The sequence below is a fragment of the Camelus bactrianus genome, chromosome 23, assembly GCF_048773025.1.
Source record: "Camelus bactrianus isolate YW-2024 breed Bactrian camel chromosome 23, ASM4877302v1, whole genome shotgun sequence".
In the NCBI taxonomy this organism is placed as follows: Eukaryota; Metazoa; Chordata; class Mammalia; order Artiodactyla; family Camelidae; genus Camelus; species Camelus bactrianus.
The window spans coordinates 5487865-5508111 of NC_133561.1; the positions used below are offsets into that span (position 1 = coordinate 5487865).

The 20247-nt window shown below is 42.1% G+C and overlaps 2 long non-coding RNA genes across 10 annotated transcripts in view; one reads left to right on the forward strand and one right to left on the reverse strand.

Annotated features, from left to right (window-relative positions):
• Positions 1-20247, reverse strand: part of LOC141574748 (uncharacterized) — a 945654-nt gene that overhangs the window by 395006 nt on the left and 530401 nt on the right. The gene's annotated exons all lie outside the window — the stretch shown is intronic.
• Positions 560-13074, forward strand: LOC123614018 (uncharacterized). Its single transcript, XR_006721487.2, has 3 exons — positions 560-644; positions 6989-7220; positions 7774-13074. It is a non-coding gene; the product is annotated as an uncharacterized LOC123614018 (long non-coding RNA).

The following is a 20247-nucleotide window of genomic DNA, read 5'->3' on the forward strand; positions in this document are numbered from 1 at the left end:
ACGTATAAATATTCAACATATAACAGAAGAAAATAGCACACATTTTTCTTAGGGAAAGTGACATTAAAACACATTAAATTTAGTAGTCATTTAAATGTCACATATTGAGGTAGAAAACATCAACCCTTTTAAAAGAAAATAGACCAGTTTTTTTCACAAGGTTCAAGCATAGACTTTTTTTATATAAAAAAGACTAGAAATAAATTATAGATTAGAAACTATTGTGAGATAAGAGAAAATTTATATTTTGGTCCCTGTCCCAGGTTCCTGGCACAGAGCTCTCAAAACGCTTGTAATTTCCTAAGTGATAAAACACTAGGAGAGTCTTTTCTTCTAATGAGGCAACTCTGGGCAGACTCCCGGATGACTCCTGGATGGCGCTATTTAACCAGAAAGACCAAGCCAGGATAAGAAGCTTGGAATTTTCAGCTCTATCCATCCCTAAAAGAGAGAAGAGGGGCTGGAAATGGAGTTAATAATGGATAATTCCTATGAGAGGAAGCCTCCAGGAAATCTGAGTAGTTTGGAGTTTGGAGAGCTTCCAGATTGGAAGGGAGGGAGGCACGCCCCACTTCATGGGGCCAGAAGCTCCTGTACGTGCTCCCCTCAGATTTCCCAGATGAAGGAGGCAGATGAACAGTTAGGTAAGTACTGTCTCTCTTCATCTGGCTGTTTATGTGGTTCCTTTCTCGTATCCTTTAACCGACTGGGAAACACAAGGAAGTGTCTCTGTGAGTTCTATGAGCTGCTCTAGTGAATTCATCAAACCCAAGGAAGGGGTTGTGGGAAACTGTTTTGTAGCCAAATTGGACAGACGCTATGGGAGACCTGGGGACCTGCTACTTGTGACTGGCATCTGAAGTTGGGCGGGTGCTGTCTTGTGGAACTGAGCCCTTAACCTGTGGGATCTGACACTATCTCTAGGTGGATAGTGTCGGAACTGAGTTAAATTGTAGATCACCCAGGTGGCGTCACAGAAAACTGCTTGGTGGGGGGGTGGGGGAGGCGTCACACACACTTAGTGACCAGAAGTACCAGAAGAGAAGTTTTCAGAGTGAGGAGTAAAGGAGACACACGAGAGACGCAGGAGGAAAGAACTGGGTTTTCCCCGCACAGGAAGAGAACCGTAGACTTACTTTTACCGTATTTTGAAAAGAGGACAAATCACATCTCTTTATGCTGCCCTTAACAATGCTCCAACTCCTCCACACACTATTTCATTTGAACAAAATTTCTGAGTAATTGGCTTAAATTTTCAAGTGGGGCAGAAAAAATGCCTGTAGAGAGAATGTGTGCCCTTGCACTTTCTTTCTGAAAGCAAGGGTTTAGTTTTAAGGAAAAGGAAATTTTACTTGGGTCTCCATAATCCTATTTCATTCAGCTGATCTAAAGAAAAGTTAAATGGCAAATAAAACAATTTGACTTTCTGATTTCATTTCATGTCATGTGCTATGTGTTGGTAAAATATTAAGGTCAAATTATTGCTTATGAAAAAAAGACTAAGTTGACAAGATGGCTATGGTGTTCTTGGTATTATTCTCTTACAAAATCTACAATTTCTTACTTTAAAAAAGCTAAGACATATCTTGGATCAAGAAGCAGGTAGCTACATACCACCAAATTCTTGCCCTGTCTCCGCATACAGCACCTTCAGAATTCTTAAGGGAGAGAACCCTAAGCAGATGATAGTTGTGCTCTGTGCCCCACAAAATCTGAGCCACCCTATACAATTCTTATACAGCTAGAACTCAACCAGTGCAGAACCATAAAATGTCTGTAAAATAAAACCTGAACATAAAACTGCAGACTCCATTCAACTGGATATTCATTTCCATTATAAAATTGAGCATAAACAAAACAATGTTTGCAGGGTCCACAATATAGTGATTTCCCTCAAAGCTAATCTTGGGTAAAGTGAAAGCTTTATCAGAATTAGAGTAGAACAAAGAACTATATTTAAGTAGAACTCAGGGTATAACTGTCCTACAAGTTAATCAAGAATATTTTTATGAACACTTAAATATAAGTTGTATTTTTGTATATGTGTGTGTGTCACATGTGTGTGTAGAAGGTGACAAATGAAAAAGAGAAAGCAGTCACGTGGCTGACCACTGGAAAATCTCTGCCCATAGTTTATAGGATCAGGTCTGGGTTTCTCTGAGAAGCTGGTCCAGTTCTGCTAGATGTACTCCCAAAATGACCAAATAAGCAATGTCTTTCCATCTATGACAACTAACGAAGGATGCTCCTTACTAGACAGTATATTCTGATGACTCATAATAAGTATTTTGCCTTGGACAAAATTTAACCACTTGGTTTCTTTGTGATAGTTCAAGTGAAGGAGATAAACTATGGTTGAATTTCTCTAGAAAATGTGTTGCATGTGATCATCTATTGTAGCTAATTTGGTGCTGGGGCAGAGGAAGGGGTCACGCTTGGGTCCATGAAGTCCAAGGACCCTGTTAACAACAATAGATCTGGTTCAGATACTATGTTTCATTATTAATTTATAATAATGGAACCACTAAAAGAGAAATGAACATTTTTGGCTTTGAATTGTATCTTCTCTGCCAAGAGCTCATTAAATATGAACTATGTAATTGTGTCAATTAGAAAATAGAGAAAAGGAAAAACTTCAGAGAACAGTGAATGCAAAGCCTCGCTCCAGTCCCTGAGAGGCAAGCCAGCGCTGTGTTGAGTGTGATTTGCTAGATGGAGTTCTGAGCTGCTCTGCCTTCACCTCCAGGGCCATGACTGGCACTGATGCACTTCCAGGGCAGGAGGGAGGTCAGATAACTGAAAGCCTCTGCTCTCCACGTGGTCTTGAGACCACAGTGCCGGGCACGCTGGGCATTTGCATTGACAGCTCTCTCTGGACTTGCTGCCAAAGCTCCGTGGATTAATTTTCATGGAGTTCTGGCCTTAGCATCCTGGGAGCAAGTGAGATATTTTTAAGAGATGTTAGTTTCATCTTCAGCATTTTGTTGAATGGACCTTAAATTTTCATATAAAGTCTACCTTAGAACTGAGACCAAAATATTAGAACTATAGTCATCCTTTGTCAGAGTAAATCAAACAAGATGGTTCTATTTAATCCTCAAGATGTGTTCAAATTTCTGTTCCAGATCAATTAACTCAAAAGGGATGTAGTAATATCAGCATTACAGCTCTTCTAGAAATCCATCATGTGAAATACTTAGCACAAGTGGACAAAGAAATATAGACAAGAATGACATTGCAATATTTATTTCGAGATTTGCAGATATTAACATATATGAAATAGATAAACAACAAGATTATACTGTATAGCACAGGGAACTATATTGAGTATCTTGTAGTAACTTATGGTCAAAAAGAATATGAAGAATACATGTATGTCCATGTATGACTGAAGCATTGTGCTGTGCACCAGAAATTGATACAACATTATAAACTGACTATACTTCAAAATATATATACAAGTAAAATAAAATAAATAACTGCATATTAAGACAAGGTATTATATCTATAATATATCGTTAAGCTAAAAGTCAAAATGCAAAATAGCCTCTATTGTATGATACTGTTTTTATAAAATTAAATATTCAAATACCTAGAGGTTTAGAAGGATATATATGAAATTGTCAACAGTGGGTATCTATAGAGAAATTAAATGTGCTTTAATTTGTACTACGTTTTAATTAATTTGATGGGGAGAAATATAAAGGTTAATTTAACCATATTGTTCAAGTTCTAGTTGTTAAGCCGGGTGCTCTTAAGAGAACATGGTACTTATTTTTTTTGGTAGCCCCTTTATTTTATCTTTTTAATTCTTATATTTATCCAAATGTCATCAATTTACAATGCTAGTTTCATGTGTACAGCCAGACAATTCAGTTATACATATGCATATTTTTAAGATTCTTTTCCATTACAGCTCATTACAAGAAGTTGAATATAGTTCTCTGTGCTATATAGTAGGTCCTTGTTGTTTAACTATTTTGTATATAGTAAGGTGTTTTATTACATATATTATGCTCTCTGTATTAACTAATTTAAAAAACTAAAATTCAAATCCATCTAGGACTCAGGGTAATATTGTACTTGGCAAAAATAAAAACAACTATGTTTTGCGACAGTCAATTTTAACAGTAGTAATATCACTAACTAGTTATTTGACGGAGTGACTCACAAGCTGTAGAAGTCTCAGATTTCTCAAATAACTGAGCTATAGTAGAAAAATGTGAAAGTCTCTTTTCACTCTAGAATCAGCAACTCCAAATGCTTAACCTAAAATATCCAAACAATAGGAAATAGCTTGTAATGTGAGTAATAAGTAAAAAGAATGAAAATAATCCTTGATAACTCTTGTTCTTCTTTCAGTTAGTAACACATTAACATAAATTTAAAATATACATACTGTAAAGTTTTTTTTAACTTTTTTTATTGAGTTATAGTCATTTTACAATGTTATGTCAAATTCCAGTGTAGAGCACAATTTTTCAGTTAGACATGAACATACATATATTCATTGTCACATTTTTTTTCTTCTGTGAGCTACCACAAAATCTTCTATATATTTCCCTGTGCTATACAGTATAATCTTGTTTATCTATTCTGCATATGTCCGTAAGTATCTACAAATTTTGAAGCCCCAGTCTGTCCCTCCCCCCCCCAACCCCCTCGGCAACCACAAGTTTTGAATATACTTTAAAAATAAAATACTTTTTATGGTTCCTTTTCTCTATACAAAAACCTAAGAACTTGTGCAGTGCAGTCAAGCAAAGCCTTTCGGTCATATTTATACAGAAGTCCACGAAAGGAGTTTTCTTTCCTTTCTTTTCTTCTTTTTAGTAAATAAAAGCATAGTCTGTGCAAAGGTATTTGTCCATTGTGAGATTATCTCCCATTTGATAAATGAAATATATCTATCTATAGATGGATAGATACATTTGATAAAACACCGCAGTGTCTTTTTAAAAACAGAAAAGGAGAGAAATAGCCCTATTTTCACCCCTAATGCCCGATTTGACAAGACTATCAGCTCATTTCATGTATCCTGTACATCTCCTCACCTCACAAAGCTGAAGTGACATTGAGGTTTCCCTCACTCGTGTTTTCTGTTTAGTTGCACCCTCCCGTGGGACGATGCAGCGTGCACGCCCCTCCACGGCTGCTTTACTCTTACTGCTAAACCCCATCAGCTCCAAAGGATGCTCCAAACCCACTGGGTCACACGGGTCTGATGCAGCTACAGACCAACGCAAAGTGTAAATACTACGGTCCACGCTGCCTCATACGTAATTAAGCCCAAGACTTAACTCCAGCTGTCTTTGGTTTCATGGTGTAGCTTCTCTCTGTGACCAAAGAAAAAAAAAAAAAAAAAAGCTGGAGTATCTACTGCCCCCAGAGCAGGCCTTTTGGGGAGCGCTTTTGAAGGAGATCCTGATGACTTGGCCTAGACAAAAAACAAATGTTTACCTGACATGGTGAGGTCCCTTCCCAGAGAGGCGCATATACATCCAGAAGCCAGCGAAGGGAACCTGCAGAAGTGCCTGAAGTGCGTCTTCATTTCAGAGGCCATGAAACAGCACAGTGAAAGACAAACCCTCCCTGTATCAGGTATTGTAATGCCAAATTCTGTATTATCACTATTAATATCTGAGTTTTTTCCCCTTCCCTCCACTAGTGATTATAACCTGGCATTAGAGACTCTACAAACCAAGGCGTTAACATTCAGAGGCTGTGTGCTTCCCCTAAGAACGGTTCCATTTCCTTACTAACACTAGGGAGACAGGGGGGAAGGGGGCAGGGCACAGCCATGCAAGGAATGCCACAGCAGTTAACATCAAAACGGTGAAAGATTCAACCCCCAGGAGGCCTTGAGGCTCAGGATGATGAGAGATTTAACTTCTAGTAGATCTTAAGCTTCATTCTAAGCCCATTGTAATATATTAACATGGTGACTAACACGCCCACAGGCACAATGGCAGCCCCAAGGCTACCCTCAAAAGGTCAAAGAGTGGGAAATGGCCAACTTCCTGGGAATCCCTGCCCCTTCCCCAGGCTATGTAGACTGGTCCTTCCACTTATTAGCATATGAAGGCATTGAGCCCATAAAAACCAGCAACACGGTGCCTGGCTGCCGCCCCTCTCTCTCTTTCTTCAGAGACGGCCCATACTCTGCCTATGGACTGTGTACCTACTTTTAATCTGAGCACCCAACCCCCACACCTCGTGGCCTCTCTCTTGCCTTTCAATGTATCTCTCTGAATAAATCTACCTTCACTCAACTGTGGCTAACCCTTTAATCTTTCCCCCCCACACTTGGCGGGGCACGTCCCAGAGACCTGGGACACAGCCCTCATGTCCCACTTTCGTTTTCCTGCATCAGTAGTAAACTAAATTTAAAAATTAGGCTATTTTCAAGGAAATGAAGAGGAGACACAAGCATGGAATGTAATCTACAATGGGTGTGGATGCATTTCAAACAGAAGACGTAAACGGAACAAACTGCGAATAGCTCAATTCATTTACTGTTATTCCTCTGGGACAAGAGACAAGGATGCAAGGCATTCGTGTATTTGCTGATGGGAAAACGCATGCAGATGCCAAATGGGTGCATTAACCCCGCTGGCGTAGTTAATGCAGACGTGCCCTCAGGGATCCCTACAAGACCCTTCTGTTCTGTCAAGCATTTGCTTAATTGTATCAAATGCCTGGCAAAGGCAGTGTCAGTTAATAGATAATGGAAATGTAAATGCTGGCTGCGTTCTTGTACATATGCCCGGGGGCTTGACCATAAACACATCGCATTTTTAAAAAATAATTTTCTGTTGGGGATAAAATGACAGTCTTGCTGGGCTGGGCGGCTGCAGCCCTGCCTGTGACAGTCCAAACTACTGGCACGTTCAACACCGCATCACATTATCATATTGCCATTTAGGGGTTTCAGCCACTCCTCCATTCTCTGACCATCTTGACCACCGTACTTGTTATTAATCTGTAGGTTTATAAAGAAAGCCAGCACACTCACGCCCCACCGTTCCGCATATTCGCCGAACACGTGCTCAGCAACACAATGGGATTCAGTGCAAAGGGCGTGGCCTCCAGAGTTGGGTCCACCTGAGCACCCAGCCCAGGGGACACGAACAGGTGTGGGACCTGCAGAAACGTCCTTGATTGATTTGCACCTCAGCCCTTTCCTGTGCAACTGGAAGGTGATGAATTTGCTCCCACAGGTTTGTGGAGAATTTGAAATATGGAAACACCAAACACTTTGTAGACTTTGCATAAACACCCCCTCCCCTCACCCGTTGACACCCCACTGCTGTGCCGGACTCAGGAAGACACAGTCGGAGGGCGAGGACCCCCCTTTCAAGGTGTCGACCACACCGCTGACAAGGGTGGAGGATTAAGTTCTTCGCATCCCCTTCCTCCTCTATGATGCAACACTGTTATCAGTGACACATTTGACAACGCTGAGGGAAGCAACTGCCAAAATGTTTTAGAAAAAGTTAGATTGACAGTTCAGAAACAGAGGAGTCCTCTCAGTTTTGTGACAGAAAATCCTTAGAGCATTTTTTCTACCTTTAAAGGATTCTTTAAGAATCTCTTTCTCTTGTACTCTCACCACAGATAGAAAATCTAGACCCCATTTAGAGAATAAAACATCTAAGTGGGCTCTGACTCTCTCTCCAGGCAAGGTGAAATAATGAATCAATTTTGAGGCTGACAGCCCATCTACTGGAAATAATTTTCTGCCACTTTTTATTCCCTTCTCACCAACCACAGGACTTCGACTCTCTTCAGCTGTGGAACACGAGTGTTGCTTGCTTAGGAAAAACAGATTTTCATATAGACCGATGTGCCACTTGAGGAAAAAAGAAGACTCCAATTTCTTCCCTTTTAAGGTTCAACAGTATTAGATCATATGTGCCAGCTTGAAACGGCGCAGCCTGGGTTAAGCAATGGAATTGGACGCTAAGCTGGTAAGCAGGGACGCATCGCCGAGAGGACCCGAGATGGGCTCAGAAAGTCCGTCGGAGAGAGACAGGCTCCGGGAAGAGCTTCCTGCTGAGACCACACACTTCTCCAGCCTTGAACTCCCTGTAACGCCAGCGCTGCGTCATCCACAGCGGCTGTGTTTGCGAGGGTGAACAAGTAACTCCGATATTTAGATTTTAAACAGCATGGCTTGGGGGGAGGAATGATTCCTAGGTTTAACGCTAGAGAGGGGACCACTGACTTTTCCCTTCTGGGCCATGAGAAAGCACTGCGAGCCCAGAAACGTCCTCATCACAGCGTGGCTGGGCTGGCTGCCTGTCTCCCGCAGAGAGCATCAGTTTCGAGGCGCTGGCAGAGCGCACAAGGAGACTGGCAGCCCTGAGCAGGGAGCATTTCCAAGACGGCGACCTGCCAGTCGGGTGGGAGTCCAAGTCTGACGAGGCTGGCATCGCGCACCGGCCCCAGAGGGGGCGAGGGGACCTTGACTCCGGGTCGGGGTGAGAGCGGGGGGACTCCTGAGTCAGAGATCCAGCAGGAGACAGAGGGCCAAATGGTTGCTGCTCTCTCGGCAGCGATGGTGATGGTGCTAGTAACTAAAGGTGGAGAATCTGAATGCCCTGTTTGGGCCAAAATATGCCTCTTCCAGATGTGAATCACGTCTGTGGCACACGCCCATATCCCAGGTCCCTGGCGTCTGGTAGTGGTTATGAATCGCCTTCTCTCAAGAGGGTTCATGTTACACTGCTGAGGAAAAACGATGGACGCTGGCATTGTAAGCCCTTTGGAGAGTAAGACTGTCCCGGGAAGATTAAGCTTAAGAATAGGAGAAAGGGGATTTTCTAGGTCTGTAGTTCTAAAACGGAGTGTGGGGGACACGCTCACTTTATTGGTCTAAAAGACTGTTGAACGCACACACCTTTTTGGGGGGGAGTTTAGGAAAAGGATAAAGTGGTAAATGAAGATAAACAATAGTACCTCAAAACAAAAGAAAGCTTTCAGCTAAATCTGAGCCATCCACCATGGCTTACTGCTGTATCTCTTCATGTAATCCTGAACTCTTCTTAGGTCTATTTCCTCATCTGCCAATGTTTTTTCACTTATTTTTAAAAATTTTTCCTATTGAAATGTAGTTGATTTACAATGTTGTCTCAGTTTCTGGTGCACAGCATAGTGATTCAGTTGTACATACAGATTCTTTTTCATACACTTTTTCATCATAGGTTATCAAATAGGAACTATTGTACACAAAATAGATAAATGACGAGGTCCTACTATATAGAACTCACCTGCCAATTTTAAAAGGAAAATACAAAATGCTTCAGTATTAAATATTTTCTCTATGCTGGACTGATAGCGTTAAGATGTCGTTTAGCATTTTAGAAACAAAAAGAATCATTGAATCGGATTAATCACACCCCCAGTTACAAATAATTATGATGAAGAGCTTGCATTAGTTCCCAACTACTGCATAACACATCACACAACAGGGCACTCCTGGAAATTTGAGCCGCTCTGCTCCTGGTGTCACCTGGGGTTCCTCCTGCCACCTGGGATCACATCGGACAGTTTAACTGGGGCTGGAGGGCGCAGATGGCCTCCCACTATTTGGGGCACAGGTGAGGCTATTTTGGCAATGCTCATGATGCTTTGAATGCTTTTGTTCTGGCTGACAGTGTGTGCTTGACAGCACCTTGCATCTTTCATAAGTATCAGCAGAAGGTCTTACTGACGCACCTTTATTTCACGTGTAGCCCTAGGTCTCATTGCTTTGATGATGTTTTGCTAACTGAGGAGACTAGGGGTGAGCTGAATTTATTTTCCAACACAAAACAATATTAGTCCTTCTTATTTCATCAACTCTGTTCGAAATGTACAGTTCTATTTTTTTTTGGAGGGGGTAACATTTATTTTTTAATGGAGGTAGTGGGATTGAACCCAGGACCTCGTGCATGCTAGGCATCACTGTACCACTGAGCTGTGCCCTTCCCCCTTACAGTTCTATTTTAATCACCTCTTTCTTCCCGTATCTGATCATCCAGTACTAAAAGAAGCCAATTAGCCTTTCAACATTCTCCCTAAAAGCCTCCTGAGGCAGATCCAACTGCTCATCCTAACTTCCAAATGATCACAGGCAGCATTTTGGCCAACTTTTCTGAAACTAAATCACAAAGGTCACCTTTCCTCCAGCCTCTGATGGTTTTCTCAGGGCCTCCAGTAGCAGCCTCTTTGCCATTGTTCTGGATTCTTCCAATCATCAAGTCCCAAAGTTACATGTTTTAGGGTTTTTTTTTTTTAATTATTACAGCAACATTGCATTCACATGTATTGATTTCTACAGCCTGCATTAAAAAAAAAATCCCAAAATTTAGTGGCTTAAAACAATAATATTGTATTTTTCCTCAAGATTTAATAGTATGTTTCTTCTGCTGGTCTTGCCTGGGGTCACTCACATGGTTCTAGGTACTCGGCTGCTTTGATGGGGGTTGGAAGGTAAATAACCATCTCACTCACAAGTCTGAGACTCCCCTAGGATATGTGGAATGGCTGTGATATCTGGGCCTCTCTCTCCACATGGTCTTTTATCTCAGGCATCTTCACAGTGAAAATGGAAGTTTTTGCATCCATGTAGCAACTACTATGTGAGTTTGCAGTGAAGCATCTGGTGGTTGGTCTGAGGCTACTATTTGTGGAATGAGTCAGCAGTCAGAAAAAAGTACAGTGTAACCCAGAAGAGGGTGAAGACAAGATGTTAGCCACCGGGCGCCTCTATGTTTGTCCCACATTACATCTGACCACCAGGAACTTGAAAGAGTGACAGACATCACATCCCAGTCCCAAGTCCACAGGCAGGTTCTGTATGGCCGACTCTAATCTGGAAACATTCTAAGAAGGGGTCTCTGGGAAACATACAACTTAATAATAATAATAAAAAACACAAAAAACAAAAAACACCAAGCAACCCAATCCAGAAATGGGCAGAAGACCTAAACAAGCAGGTCTCCAATGAAGACATACAAATGGGCAATAGGCCCATGGTAAAATGCTCAATATTGCTAATTATCAGAGAAACCCAAATCAAAACTACAATGAGGTATCACCTCACACCAGTCAGAATGGCCATCATTCAAAAGTCCACGAACAATAAATGCTGGAGAGGCTGTGGAGAAAAGGGACCCCTCCTACACTGCTGGTGGGAATGTAGTTTGGTGCAGGCGTTATGGAAAACAGTATGGAGATTCCTCAAAAAACTAAAAATAGAGTTGCCATATGATCCAGCAATCCCACTCCTGGACATATACCCAGAGGGAACTTTAATTCAAAAAGATAAATGCACCCCAATGTTCACAGCAGCACTATTTACAATAGCCAAAACATAGAAACAACCTAAATGTCCATTGAAAGGTGACTCGATAAAGAAGGTGGTATATTATACAATGGAATACTACTCAGCCATAAAAAATAATAAAATAATGCCATTTGCAGCAACATAGATGGAACTGGAGATTGTCATTCTAAGTGAAGTAAGCCAGAAAGAGAAAGAAAAATACTAAATGATTTCACTTATAGGTGGAATCTGAAAACATGACACAAAAGAACTTATTTACAAAACAGAAACAGACTCACAGAGATAGAAAACAAACTCATGGTTACCAGAGGGGGAAGGGGATGGGAAGGGATAAACTGGGAGTTCAAGATTTGCAGATACTAACTACTGTATATAAAACAGATAAATAACAAGTTTATACTGTACAGCACAGGGAACTATATTCAATATCTTGTAGTAACTTATGGTGAAAAAAGAATATGAAAATGAATATATGTAAGTACATGTATGACTGAACTATTACGCTGTACACCAGAAACTGAAAAAACACTGTAAACCGACTATCCTTCAGTTCAAAAAAAAGATAAATAAAATAAAAATGGTTCTGAAGCAGCTCATTGTTCTAGAGGGTAATTCTTGCTTAAGGTACAAAAAGGACTCTGAAGCATCCAGAGGCTGACAAGAGTTACCCTGTATCTATCCCATGAAAGGAATGGTGTTAGAGAAAACTAAAACGGCGCAGGGCCCTAGAAGAACCACCCAGCAGGAGTTTTAAGTGAGAGTACAACACTACCCCCAGATCTGTGCCAGGCAAGGAGTAAGCACAGAGAAGGATCCTGTTGTCCGACTGTCTGAACCACTGCCAATCCGTCCACTGCCTGAACCCATGAAGAAGCTGGTGTGTAAGAAGCTTGGATGAGGCAGTCTCCAGAGGTCAGCTCCTTGCAGAAGAGCAAAGGGTAAAGAAAAGGGATGGATGTGGGCGAGCAAATGGGACAAATGGGCACAATTCATCCTTTTCAGCAGATTTCAGTAGCAGAAAACTCAGTAGATTTGTGGAACCTAGATGCTTGGTTTTAAGGCGCCACATATGGAGTTGGAGGTAAGAGGCAAAGCCTGAGTAGCATACATAGTGGGAGGTCCAGTGAGAGACTTCTGCAAAAAAGACAGGTAATCTGAAAGTCCTCTCATATAATGACTACAAACCAAAGAATTCATATTATATGTGATATAAATATAGATGTATCTTCTGTGAAGGGAGAACACAGGAATACCCTCTCTTATCTTAGTCTGAGCTCTAGGGAGAGAGAAAAATAAAAATAAAGGTCCCCTTAAGAATTTCTAAGAACAAACCTCCATTCAAGGAGTTGAGACTAGAGTTTATCCTACATATGTGACCTGTAGAATCATGGCACAAATATTTCATAAATTTTTCTTGGGTTGGTATTGCCCACCAGGAGCCTAGCAAAAGCAAACCTGTATCCTTGCTGAATAAACTTACCCTAAACTGAGGACTCAAAGAATTTCGCCAAAAAATTAAGGTCCAAGAAGCATGCATTCACAATCTCACATTCATTAAGTAGCAGAATGGGGCCATCTGAGCAAGTGCCCACATGAAGGAGAGCAGAGGGTGGTCTATGGAATCAAAACTGCAGACTACAGATACTGAAATGACCAGATACGGATAGGAAATAAGTCTAACACACTTGTTAGATTTTGAAGGTAACAAATTGAACACGTTACAAAAGAAAAAAAAAACAACTTGTCTTTAAGTTAATCAGGCTGATTTTTTTAAATAAATAATTATGTAAATGAAAATTGTAAGTAAAAATATAAATTCAAATAACTACTCAATCAGAAGACAAGAGCATAAGTAATGGGCTAGAAGATAGAGGCAGTAAGGAAGTCAGGTCACTGTGCACAAGGGACGGTCCTCTCATATTTGGGAGAAGCGCATGCTTCAAGGCTAGAGAGAAAAGCGTGGGATACTCTGATCAGAATTCCAGAGGAGACAGCAGAGGTCACGGGAAAGGGGCAATAACAGAAGATAAAATAGCTTAATTTTCTAATAATTTAAAATGCCATTCTCCTGTTTAAGAAACCCACTGAATCCCAAGAATTCCACACCTGGAGACGCAACAGTGACTGCAAAAAACAAAGGAACAACTTAGATGCCGTCACACAGAGAAGAAAATTACTCAACCCCCCCCCAAATGACAAATAGACTCTTAAATAAAGAAAATGAAACCTGAATGTTTAAATTATGGACTAACCGTAAAATAATGTCTGATTTAGAGGATAAAGCCAAGTTAAATAGAAAATTCTGAAAAATGGCATATACAAAGAAAGGCAGTTAGTGAATAAAATGATTCGTAAAGGGATAAAAACATCAGTTAAATGTATACAGGGTTATATAAAATATATACATTTAAATCACTTGAATAATCTTTAAAATACTAGAAACCAAGTGTATATTTTCAGACTAGTAGCAGAAAACATAATGACATGGAAGAGAAACCCAATCAATCCAAAAGAAGAGAAAAGAGGAGAAAAAATGAAAAAGGAAAAGAGGATAGTAGGGGAAGGAAAAAGCCTGAAAGTCACAGGGACAGTACAAAACAGCTTAAAGTAAATCGGTCCAAATATGTCATTAATCACGAATAGTATAAACAGATGCAATTCTTCAGTGAAAATACTGGGTAAGAGAGCAAACCCAGCTATATGCTGTTTACAAGAGCCACATCCACAACAGACGGTAGGTACCGTGACAGCTCGAGCAGACACAGAATCAGTCATTACATAGTAAATTTACACAGCATTGAAGATCAGCAAACAAGATGGAAAATGCATTACTTTTATAATTAGAACAATGTTAATTTAAAAAATTGAAAGTAAATATCTTTAAGTTCTGGAAAAAGGCTGCACCGATCCTTGTGGCTGTGGAAGACTCATGTTTTCCTTACAAATTGTGTTTGCCAAATTTTTCTACAAATATGTGTTATGTTTATAATTGGAAAGCCACGAAAGGACACAGTCATCTCCCTCTGGAACTAGTCCATAAGAGTTGTTTAAAGAATGTTCGTTCTCTTTCTTCTACTAAGTTTTATTCAGCTATAATTGACACACTTAAGAGGAGTGAAATTACTGATTGGAATATAATATTTAAGGTGCTCAAAACAGCCAAACCTTTTTATGTGTGAAAATAAAACAAAAAAAGAAAAAGTGATATTAAACATTAATTATGCATCATTAGCAAATATTTTGAAGTATCCACGAGAATTTTGAACTTTTTGACCAAGCCAAAAGATTACATAAGTAAAAGCAGTAAAAAGCAAACAGAAACATAAAAATAGGTGCAATTTATTGATCCATTACTATGTGCCAGTAGTTACATTACTTAATTCAATCTTAACAATGCTGAGGAAAATATTATCATTATTCCCGTGTTACAGGTGCAGAAACTTCTGGCACAAAGAAATGCAGTCAATTTCCCTATAAACTAGAAAGGGCTGGAGCATGGATGTGTAATCTAAGGAGGAAAGACACACCTGTCGTGGGGCCCACAGCAGCTGTTCAGGGGCCGTCTTCCTTTTTATTGACAACTATAATATTATAACATTATAATATTGGAAGAGATTAGGGAGTCCTCCGTAACCGCGTATAGCAATGACATAGAGCTTGAAATGCATTGTTAAGCTCCAAATTTTTCTTTAAACTGTAGAATTGTTTCTCCCCTTTTCACCCCAAGGTGAGATCTTCTAATTCTAATCCTGGGTCTCTGAAATGTCTGCCACTTTCCTTTCTCTTCATTCCTTTCACACTAATAAATCAACAGTAAGTAACCAGTGAGTAACGACAGCCTAAGAGGTTTGGTGGGCTATTTAGTAGAAACAGGAGAAGTCCTTTGTCAAACCTGAGAAAGGTATCTCCATGCACACACGTCCACAGTACCTAATCAGCGAAAGTCAAGCTAAAATTACAGGTTGCAATTACTCCATTTCTAAAGTTATACTTCCAAAACTAGACCCATGCTTTCCACTCTGGGGAAATCATGAAATCATGATTTAAATTCCACTTCAATTTTCTCATTTGTTTGCTGAGAGTAATAGCAGGTGAATATTATTTCTAAGCAGCATGTGACAAGCTGATAAGAAGGAAAAAAGATTTTACATTAACAAGCTTAAACTATTGGTAGTGATGGAACTATGAATAATTTAATCTACAGTAGCTTTCTATCCACTCAAAGAATTTAGATGCAACGTGGTTGGAAGTTCCACACTTTTCTCCCAATTCTTATCCTGTTCTTGGTGGCCAAACGGGATATTTTCTGTTGATCAAACAAGAACATAAAATATGATTCTCATCAGAATTTCTGGTTCAGTATTTATTAGGGGAAAATCACAGAGCCAGAAGCAAGATCAGGTATGTGTCCCCTCATTACCTATTACTTTCTGAAGCAGCACAGAGGAATTTAGCAGGGTTGTCAGACCTCAGATTCCTGGAGAGGAACCCTGACCCTTGAGTTATGGAGATGTTTAAGTTTTATGATTGGGGAAATACGAACCTCCATTTGGTGATAACCGGGGCTGGGATCCCACAGCAATATGACTTGAGAAGTAACTGACCCTCTGCCTTGTTCGACTACATCGTCATTTATCTGCTGTGAGAATTCAAGCCTCTGCTATAGGTCAGGTGCCCTAAAAGCAGACCTGCGACAAGGATTCTCGAACGATTGATTGATGGAAAGAGTGCTCTCAGCTGAATTCAGCATAGGAGTGGGTAATTGGATTCACCTGAGGAAGATTTAGGCAGAGGTGGGTTCAGTGGATGTCTGACCTTAGCTTCACCTAAAAGGGGCAACTCTGCAGCCTGAAAACACCACAGAGTTGTCCCAACTTGAGGCCCTGCAGCTGACCTTGTGTGGCCAGTGTCTCCTGGTAACTGGCCATGAGCTGCCTTTGAAGGAAACCTTTACATCCCTGGCATTTCCGGGTACGCTGTTCACTTTAGTCAAGGACAGTTCTCAGGAGAAGGACAGAGCTGTGAAATGTTCATAGCTGACACTCAAGCAGCAGAGAATGAAGGAACCAGCTTGGTAAACGAGACCTGGGAGGGGCAACACCATTATCAGCCGCCACCGCCTGATGATAGGGTCCCAGGAGGCAACCCCGCAGCGGGAGCCCCACCCTAATCCGGAATGTTTGGGTCACAGCATTGGCGTCTCCTCATCTCCACCCTCCAGACTGTCTGTCTCCTTCCCTAACAGTCTTTACGTTTTGTGTGCTAAGTGGTCAAGGTATTGAAGCAGGATGGGAGACAACACCACCTTCATCCCATTCATTTCACAGACAAGCCCGTGTGGTAGTTCTGCTGGTCCACTTGGTCTCCGTGGGCTTATTTCCTTTATTAAGGGATAGGATTGAGGAGGGGGTCACATTGCTCGTGGGGTTTAGGGCCCCTTCCTCAAGGTTCCCGTTTTACTCAACTATGTCGCATTGTGGAAACATCACACCATCTCGGACACGCCGTACCAGCCACAGCTCAGCTATTCCCACCCGAGTAGACTGTGACTTCCAGTCCCCCGACTTGTTCCTAGCATTCCATATGCGATGCCAAGACAAAGGCTCTGCTCATAGTGCTGATTCCAATAACACAAAGGCAATGGCTGGATAGGACACATTTTCCCTGCTGAAAAGCCTTCACTGCAGAAGATCAATAAAAACGAAAACAGAAAAAAAATAGCAAGTGTGCCTGTCTCCCATCGTCCACTTCAACACAGCCAGTGCTCGAGTATTCAGTAGGACTGGATGGAGATTTCAAGGGAGGAGCCTGGCCCTTCAGCAGTGGGCAGTTTTGAGTTGTATGACTGGAGAACCAGCTCCTGCTCCAGCTCGAACAAGCTTGGGGACTGCGGCTGCCCAACCTAACAGAAACGTGCTCTCTGACTTGCTTCTACCACCTCAGCATTCATAGTTAGGGGGGAACTAGCTTGAATACAGAATGTAGTTTGCAGCTTTTATGATGTGGTGGAATGAGGTGACCCTATTTCTCACCTCATTTAGCTACCATTTACAGCATCTCACGCTAGCCAATTTCCACAGACTGTTCAAGGAAGCCTAGAGGAGTCAGGAACCTGTCTGGAACAAGTTAAAGTCATTTCCGTACCGCCAAAGTGGAATCTTTTCACAGGGTGATCTCTCTGCCTCGGAGGGAGAAACCCAGAATCATAAGACAGAGCTGGAGGGACTTTAGCAAATCATCTAGTCCAATATCCACATGGCAGAGTGAAAATAGAATTTTCAGGGGAGATAAAGATATAAATTCCATCAAATTCTGTGTCTCAGTTCAGGTCCTCTGAGAAGATGCCAGGATGGGATTTGAGTTACAAGAGGGTTTATGGGGAAATGCCTGCCAAGGACAGAGAGAAATGAGCCGGAATAGGCAGGGGAAAACATTTAAACTATGATGCAGGTCTGATGCTTACGAAAGGGGAGAGAGAGACAAGGACTGGAACTGGATGGGAAGTGTTTCATGCGTTTCTCGGTGATGTTCAGCCAGGATGCTGGGGTGTGCTCAAGACGAACTCTGAATGACAGGGATCTGAATAGGAGGATCTTTTTCAATAAACACACAGTCATTCCTCCATATCCCCTAGTTCTGCAGCCCAGGAATCAGCCAACCACGGACTGCAGACTTAACACACGATCTGAGGTTGGTTGAATGCGTGGTTGGTTGAGTCTGTGGTTATGGAACCTGGGATCCAGCCCAGGAGGCTGTGGGCTGAGAATGAGACTTGAGCATCCTCAGATTTTGCTATCTGCAGTGGGTCCTGGAACCAATTCCTCCCTCCCCCATATGGGGAGACAACTGTATCGTCATTATAAGTGCACTTAGCAAATAAAAATGCAGACATACAGTTAAATTTAAATTTCAGATCAACAACAAACAGTTTTCAGTATATCTGCACACCTGTACAAAAAACGACGAATTGATGACCTTAATTTCAACTTTAATTCAGTGTCCTGTATTTTATCTGGCAACTTTAATTTCAGGACTTCCCTGTCAGGCAGGAATGGGGTAGCACTGGTGCCCCCACTGTGCTTAGTCATTGCGTGGGAACAACGGGAGGAAGTGGGGCCTCGATACAGACATCATAACTGAATGACAGAGGTGGCAGCTGCGGCTGTCAGGGCGCCGCGCTCCTCACAGTGGATTATCCTGGAGGAGGTCTGCGCAGCGTAGTCGCACGGCTGCCGCGGACTTGCGCTACAACATACACAAACTTGAAGCACTTGGTCTGCCTTTTCCTAAAGACTGGAGAGCCCTAGGGAGTTGACATCTGACTCTTGTTTTGAAGAATCTAGAGCACAAGTGGGGAAGCCGGCCAGCTGGTGATGGAGACGTCAGAAGGGAACTAACTGCTCTGAATGTCCTTAATTTCCAGAGTTTGTCCCATCAAAGAAGGTGTGTGCATTTTCTGTGGCAAGGGTGGGTCAGAAGAGAATTATGCTAAGGTAGTGCGATCTTAAATACTGTCAACCAAAGATGACTGGCTAGGATAGAACCAGGATAGAGACCAGGGACCTCCCTGACGTGTAGGGGCTGAGGAGGGCGTTAGCAACAGCCCGGAGATGTGTCCCTGGACTCCAGGAGGCACAGGTGCGAGGTCCCAGCAATGAGGTGTCTCTAAATCCAAACAGATGTTCTCTATAAGTCACATTTTGCTGCGGCAGCACGTAGCCCCCGCATCTCAATGGCTTTTAATTACAATACATATTCCTTGTTTTCCCTTGTTCTTGTTACATGATGGCTGTGCTTGCACTGCAGCTTGGCTGGACTGTGAGAGCTCAGAAGCCCTTCTCCCTGTGCACCTTATCCGTCAGGAGTCCACCCCAGAAGAGAAGCAGTAAGGAATGTGTGCTCTTCTCACAGCAGAGCGCAGACCCTCCAGGGGAGGGGCACAACCACACCCGCTCTGCACAGTCTCCACTCAGAGCTGCGGACACTGCCACACCTGCCCGTGGTCACAGCCAGGGGTACGGCCAAGCCCAGAGCCATGGGGATGCAGTGCCTGTTGGGAAGGACTATGAAGTCACACGGCAAAGGGCACAGGAGAATCATCCTATCGCAAGGAAGAAACATCTATTTCGGAATTATTATTGGTTGAAATGTGTCCCCCTCCCCCCACAAAAAAAGATACATTGGCCTTCCAACCAGTTCCGAGCAGAACCTGAGAAGGTACTGTTACTGGGAGAGAAGGCCTTTGCAGAGGCAATCAACCGAGTCAAAGCGAGGTTAACAGTGAGTGCACTGCTTTAATATGACTGGTGTTCTTATACAAAAAGGCAGCGGGGACACAGAGACACAGATACAGGGAGAATGTCGTGAGAAGGTCAAGATTTTCTCAGGCAGAGACCCAGGCAATGCATCTAGAAGCCAGAAAACCAGCAGGAGCCAGGAGAGAGGCAGGAACAGTCTCCCTCGCAGCCCTTAACCCCTGGATCTCAGACTTGGGGTCTCCTGAACTGTGAAGTGATTCATTCCTATTGCTAAGCCACTCAAGTGTGTGGTGCTTTGTTACAGCCCCAGCAAACTGCGAAAGGAGTACGAATCTGATTTCTCCCAGATCACCAGGAGAAAATGGTAGTTTCTCCCTTTTCTTCTTAGTCCTCTTGCCACTCCAGCCCTTGAAGGATCAGAAACATTAGCACTCCTTGTGTAACCTGGGGCTGGAAGAAATCCCTAGTTTACATAAAATTCAGAGCTTTGGTTATTATACAGGGATGGACAACCCGCTTACTGAATTGAGACCATGTTCTATGCCTAAAAGTGACTGGAAGTCTGTATAATACCTAATAATAACCAGAGATGTCACGGGCTCTGCTGAAGCTTTTTTTGGGGGAACCAAGGAAATGGTGAGACCTTAAAGCAGATTT